Source organism: Myotis brandtii, unplaced genomic scaffold, assembly GCF_000412655.1.
Source record: "Myotis brandtii unplaced genomic scaffold, ASM41265v1 scaffold285, whole genome shotgun sequence".
NCBI classification, from domain to species: Eukaryota; Metazoa; Chordata; class Mammalia; order Chiroptera; family Vespertilionidae; genus Myotis; species Myotis brandtii.
The window spans coordinates 3,178,993-3,186,437 of NW_005360891.1; the positions used below are offsets into that span (position 1 = coordinate 3,178,993).

The 7,445-nt window shown below is 42.8% G+C and overlaps 1 pseudogene; it reads left to right on the top strand.

The window, feature by feature from the left end:
• The first annotated feature begins 503 nt into the window (after positions 1-503).
• On the top strand, positions 504-1,274 carry LOC102245717 (annotated as a pseudogene).
• Positions 1,275-7,445: the final 6,171 nt, after the last annotated feature.

The following is a 7,445-nucleotide window of genomic DNA, read 5'->3' on the forward strand; positions in this document are numbered from 1 at the left end:
AATTCCTTCACCTTTTTCACCCATCCCTTCCAACCCCCCTCCCTTCCAGTAACCCTCAAAATATTCTCTATATCTATTACTCTGTTTCTATTATGCTTATTTTGTTTTGTAGGTTCCACATATAAGTGAAATCATATAGCATTTGTCTTCCTCTGACTTATTTCACTCAGCACAGTACCCTCTAGGTCCATCTATGTTGTTACAGATGGCAAGATTTCATTCCATTCCATTGTATATATGCTCTACTTCTGTATCCATTCTTCTATTGATGCAACTTAGGTTGCTTCCATATCCTGGCTATTAAATAATGCTGCAATAAATATATGGATGTATATGTCTTTTCAATTTAGTGTTTTGGGGTTTTATTTTGGATAAAGAGGAATTGTTGGGTCCTTCTTTGTCTCTTATTAGATAGCCTTTGTTTTAAAGTCTATTTTGTCTAAGTATTGCTACCCCAGCGTTTTGTTTCCATTTTCATGAAATATCTTCTTCTATCCCTGTGCTTTTAGCCTGTGTGTGTCTTTGGATCTGAAGTGAGTCTCTCATACACAGCATATGTAAAGGTCTTATTCTGTCATCCATCCAGTCTCCATATGTCTTTTGGAGCATTTAATCCATTTGCATTGAAAGTAATTGATATGTGAGTCATCTTCCTGACTGGTCTTGGTATTTGTGTCTCAGTGCTGCTGATGGCTAGATGTCTTCAGGAAATGCTAAAATTGGGCACCCTGGTCCCAACTTTAGAGCCACAGCTGTTATGCCAGATGGTCAGTTCAAAGATATCAGCCTATCTGACTACAGAGGAAAATATGTATTCTTCTTCTACCCTCTCTGCCTTGGTGTGCCCCATGGAGATCATTTCTTTCATTGATAGAGCAGCAGAATTTAAGAAACACAACTGCCAAGTGATGGGTGCTTCTGTGGATTCTCACTTCTGTTACCTGGCATGGGTCAACACACCCAAGAAACGAGGAGGACGGGGACCCATGAACATGCCCCTGGTGTCAGGCCCCACGTTCACCACTGCTCAGGACTGTGGGATCTCAAAGGCCGATGAAGGCATCTCATTCAGGGGACTCTTTATCACTGTGTCCTTCACCAGATCACCGTAAACATCCCTCCCTGTCGGCCGCTCTGTGAACGAGACTCCGAGACTAGTTCAGGCTTTTCAGTTCACTGGCAAACATCGGGAAGTGTGCCCTGCTGGCTGGAAGCGTGCCAGTGATACCATGAAACCTGACGTCCAAAAGAGCAAAGAATATGTCTCTAAGTAGAGGGAAGTACTGGGCTGTTTTAGGGTCATGTAGCAGTGGATGGTCATGTGAACAAAACCTCTTTTGACTATTGCCAAGCTTAAAACACAAGGTCTTCAACTTAACCCAGATGTAGTATGAGACAGGACAGGCCTTTCCTGCAATTGGAGGAAATAGCCTGAACTTATGGAGCAGGCGGAAGATGTAACTAGAAAGCTATTGGGTCCAAGCTGTGAAAGGCCTTAACTGACAGACTAAAGAGTCTGGATTATAGTCTGGAAAATTACATTGCTTCTATACTTTTTTCCCTCTCCTTTTGGGACTCCAATTACATATACATTAAACTTTATACCTAATCTCAAATCTCCAATGCTCTTTGTTTATATGTGTTTTGTCTATCTTCACTTTAACCTCTAACATTTTCTTCTTTTACTAGGTTTGGACTTAGTTTGTTCTTCTTTTTCTAGTTCTGTAAGGTGTAAAATTAGGTATCAATTGTAGATTTTTTTAAATGTATAAAAATTTATGACAGCTATAAATTTCCTTAGTGAGCACCACTTTTGTTGCATTCTGTAAGTTCTGTAAAATTGTGTGTTGTGTGTTTTTTTTTATCTCTAAGTAATTTCCAATTTCTCTTGTGATTTCTTCTTTGACCCTTGGTTGCCTGAGAATGTGTTTTTAAATTTCTACCTATTTGTAAATTTTTCGGTTTTCTTTTTGTTATTTTTTGTTTGTGCACGTGAATCCAAACACAAACACTTGGATTTTTAAATACATTAGTCTCTTAAGTAGAAAACAAAAAGTGGAGCTACAAACCAAAATTACAATACTACTTTTATAACTGTCCATGTACTTACTTTATAGATATCTTTTCATAAGGCTTTAAGTTTATCTAGGAATGTCTTCATTTCTCCATCATTGTTGAAGGACAGTTTTGTGAGATATAAGATTCTTGGTTGACAGCATTTTTCCTTCATTGCTTTGAATATAGCAATTCACTACCCTCTGGTGTCCAAGGTTTCTGATGCTTCTGCTCCTGATCTTACTGGCAAAAATATAATGAAAGTTATCCTCTCTGCTTTATAAATGTTAATACTGTACTTTCCCATGTCTTATGAAACAGATATTTTCTTAGAGTATTGTGATATCCGTCAAGTTGTAGCATCATTTTTAAACCAATCAGAATTTAAGGAAAAGGAATTGAATGTTTTAATTGTAGACACAATCATGACTCTCAATGACAAAAATTATTATAGATTTTCAAATTATAAATGAAAAGGTCACTGATGCATCCTACAGATTTTAATTTATAATAAAGCAAATGACAATCTTTAGTATCGCACATCAACAAAAAGGTCTTTCTGGTCTTTTAATTTTTTTAGAGTAAAGATATCTTCAGAATAAAAATTGAGGAAACCACTATGGTTTATTACCAGCTATGAAAGGCTGGTTTCTTGCTCTGGCCTTATAAAGCAGCATTGTAATAAAATTACAAAAAACTTCTATAGAAGGAGCTGGCTGGGCTAAGGTTTTTGTCCTTGTAACCCATAAGCAGATTGTGGTGACCTATCAGACTTGTACTTGTTAGCTTATTATCACTCCCATGCCCCCTCCTCCAGCCCCCGCCACCCCCATTTTATTTTTCTCTTTTATTAACTCTTTTTTCTCCATTAGTTATACTTTTTCTTTGCTCTCTATTTCCATTTTTCTTTATTCTCTTTGTCTTCTTTCAGTTGTTTTTTCTCCTTTTTCTTTCAATTTTCTCAAATTTTTTGTTTTCTATTTTTTTCATTTGTCCTTGTTTTTCTCATTTTTATTTTTATTTTAGTATTTTTAGTTAGCTTTGTGAGTACAGTTGGTATATTTAGTATTGTCAGTAGAGTTAATATACTTAGTTAACATAGGTAGTGAGTATATTTAGCATTGTTAATGTTAGTATTAGCATAGTTTTGTTCTTTAGCATAGTTACTAATAATAGTTAGCAGAGTTTTTTAGTCTTGTCCATTAGTATAGTTAGCAAGTCACCATATAGATGACCTTGCAGCCACCTCTGCTGAACAGGAGCCCAAAGTGGGCATTACAAGTTCCTCAACACCATTGCAGAGAGCAGCCCAGGGGAGGTTGGACTGACACGTTCTGGACGGTACAGAAATGGCTGTCAAAGTCATCAATCAGCAGGGCTCCTCCAGCCTCCAGAGGCTTCCCCTGCAGGACTTCCATGCATGAAGGCATTCAATCACCAGAATAGAGTCAAGTTATTCAAGGTGACTGGAAGCAGCAGAAAACTCTTCATCATCATAGAGCACCTAAGTGGAAGGAACATATCCGATCCCCTGGAGGACCACTACCACATGCCCAAGAATGAGGCCCGAGGCATTTTCCGTCAGCTGGTATCACCTGTGCAGCACAGCCACCAAAGGGGCATGGTCCACAGGGACCTGAACCAAAGAACATGCTCCTTGATGCTCATAGGGACGTCAAAATTGTGGACTTTGGACTCAGGAATTTTGGAGCAATAAGGTGAGGACATCTGTGGTATCCTCTCATATGCTGCCCCAGAACACTTCTTGGGCCAAAAATATGATGGCCCCGTGGTAGATATATGGAGCCTAGGAGTGGTTCTCTATATGATGGTCACTGGGAACCTGCCGTTCATAGAAAAGAACTTTGGGAAGCTGCAGCAAAAGATTGTGAGCAGAAAATAAATACCTCGTGCCATTGTTCCTATTTTTTGAATTGGAAACGACATTTTAAAAATTGTTGATTCTTATCCAAGGGATGGAAGAAGTTCATGATAGACCCATGGCTCAGAGGCCAGGTCCACCATCTTCAGCCCAGCCCTCCAGTGTGACCCTGGAGGTTCCTGTCCACCCACAGCCCTAGCAGCAGCAGCAGCAGCAGCAGCAGCTGAGGATCCCCAGAGGGAACCAGCAAGGGTCTGCAGGCGCTAAGCAGGTTCTTGAACTTTATGTTAAAAAGTTCTGCTTCAGGTCATCCACAAAAAAGCATGGCGATGAAAAAATGTAGAGTCCATGTAAATGGTGGACAGCCAAGGAAGGGATACAACCAAAGAGTCCAGGGAGGTCAAACTATGCATCCTCCACTTTAAATGAAGAGTTAAACCATGATGAGCTCCAGGGAGCCAGGTCACATGGTGCAGGGAGAAAGGACAAAGGCTGAGCCCAGAGCTCTTCCAGAAGAAGAAGAGCATAATGTGCACGCTGTGTGTGCCAGGACCCCTGGGAGAGACAGCAAAAACTGCCATGATGTTCTCTGCACAAATTCACATCAGAAGGGCACCGGGCATCTCTGTGGCCTTCAAAACTCAAGACCAAAAATACCTGCTGAACTTGGAGGATGGATGAAGCCGCCTCAGGGACAGCAGGAGAGGCCCCCTCGCTGCAGGCCCACCACTCAGCCGGCCTGTTCCCCTGGGGTCCTTTTCACCTCTCCTGTTCCTCTTTCCTTCCATGTTTGTGCAAGGGGATGATTCTCATTAAAGTACTTGGTTCTTCCAAGTCTTGTAATAAACTTGGTGCTTCAGAAAGATACATGGGATACTCTTGTTTGGTCTGCTCCCTGCACAGAATCGGGGCTGTGCATCCTCCAGTTTGAGAAGCATGTAGTGATGTAGCCCTTGGACTGAATCAGAACAACTAAATAGAAGAAAAAAGAGAGAGAGAGAGAATTATTACAGTGACTCCCAACAGCAATGAATGTGGTTCTGAAGGGCAAGGCTGTGAGCCATACTGCAGGGCAGAACGGCAGACCAGTGTTACCTTCCTGCATTCACATTACCTAACATTTACAGAGCCTGAGGGGAATTGTGGTCCTGTGGCCTGTGCTAATTATGACCGAGAGGTTCACACTAGGACAACAATGTGCATCTTTGCTTCCTATCTATAATGTAGTTGTATCTTTCCCCTTTTCCTCTCAGGAAGGTGCCAGGATGTGAGGATTTGACCATAGGAAATGGAAGTGTGAGAGCAGGAGGAAGCTCAGGTTCAGCAAACCTCTTGGTCAGTCGTGGCGCCCCCTTCTGAAGTCAGAAAGTGGCATGGTGGATTGGGAAATACAGGCTCTGCTCAAATCCCACCCCCACAACTCACCCATCAGCCCCTTATCTATTTCCTGCCTCTGTTTTCTCCTCTGTAAATTGGGATATGGTCCTCCTCACCCTCACCCTCACCCTAACACTCAGAGATGAGAGTGTCCTGTATAAATTACAACACTAAGTGCTGGGTTGTTTTCAGCACCCTGGGCAGGGAGTGTAGGCCTCAGGCTGGTCCAGGTCAGGTGGAAATGGTGAACTGCAGGCATCACAGGTGGGACATCATGGCTGTAAAGAACCTGGGCTAAGTGTCCTGCATTCTAATATCCAGAAACAGGTAGCTGTTGAACTTGTTGAAAAGCAAGATAAGTAATTAAGGTCATCCATTAATATCATGTATAATCTATCTTGTCAATTATAATTACCTGAATAGAAGCCTTCAGAATTTATTAATAACTTTGCCCACCACAGAATAACCCTGCTCAGTTCCTAGAATATAGGTAACCTTGCACACTTGTGGTATTTCCACCTGCTTCTGCATTTACTCTCTCGCTCCGTGCCTCTCAGTCGCTCCTCACTGTCTTAGGCCTGCCCTGCTCCAGGTATGAAATGTAATATGAGAACTAAAGCACCTCTCCCCACCTGGGCAGTGTTCCTGCAGTAATGAACCACCAGCAATCCCAAGCACCCGGGGTGTCTCCCACACCTCTGTACCTTTGCATATTCTGCTCCTCTTGTTCTTCTGTTCCCTTGGCTTTGAATCCTCAGCTACCTTGTCCATTTCTACTTTATGGTGGGATGATGTTGGTTGCTCACACAACACATTGCCTTCTTCCTACGGATGTTTAATTGGAAGGAATTGGGGTTGGTCTAAGGCAGTTACAGGCACTGCATAAACCCCTGCTAATGATTGGGTCAGTTTTGGCCAATGACATATTAATGGACAACTATGGGACCTCCCTGGGAGAAATCTTTCTTCCTTAAAAGAAAGAGATGGGAGGGAAATAGGGTGCACCCTTGCTTCTGGCTTCGGTGCTAACTATGGAGATGTAATGGCTGGAGTGGAGACAGCCATAGCGCAACCATGTGGGAGTGACACCAACATTTGGTAATGGAGTACACAGGTGCATGGCATCCGAGTCACTGACAACACTGTCACAGTGCCACCTCTGGACCTGCCATCTTTCACACTGTCTATCAACATTAAGTGTTAGAACCTTTGTAGTTTAAGCCAACCTTAATTGAGTTTTCTGTTACTTCTGCCAAACAAATATTTAACCAGTAAAGACTTCGAGTTTCAGTTAAAATTCTCTTTTCTTAAAAGTCCTCCAACACACCTGTGTATCTGCTCAATTTCCCCACCCTTCAACCATGAAAACAGCTCCTAAGCCTAGAGTGCCCTGTCTCTCTGGCGTGTCCTTTCTGATCTGTGAACATCCCTGTGGCAGGCCTCTGACTTTTCATCTCTGTCCACATTGAACCTGCACACAGTGGGCCTCTAGAAGAGTTTAAGGACATCAATACCTGCACTACTCCTTGCCCAGAAGCCCAGAGCCATAAAGAAGCCTAGGAATTGAAATCACTGACCCTGCAGACCTTGTGAGCTTCTGCAGCCTCTTCAGCTTGAGTGGCAGGTCCCCACTCTCAGATCAGCCTCATGCCTGCATTTAAGTGCTGAGCTATTGATTTATGGTGAGCTCAGCCTCCTATTATAGCAACAGGAAGCCTTGTGCATAGAAAGGAGAGCATGAGCTACGGGGCAAGGGAGTCATGGAAAGGACTTAATAGATCCATCCCTTTCACACTGGGTGAGGTTCTCTGCATGTCCCTGGAAAAGACCTTGATGTGTAAGTAGGGAGTAGGGTTCCCCCAAACCCAAAGGAAGATGTTCCTTGGTATAGTGGGTAGGCAAAGGCTCTTGGCCTCACCTGTGGCAGTTCCAGGTGCCAGACTGAAAATGGGGGAATGCTTGTGTGGTCACAAAAGCATGAATGACTCTAATTGCCAAGCAAAACTAGAGAAAAGGATGGTAGGCATGGGGAAGCTGGGAGGGTGTGGTGTTATCAGTGAAGGAAGGTCCTGCTTCCTTCCTTTCCTTCCTTCCTTCCTTCCTTCCTTCCTTCCTTCCTTCCTTCCTTCCT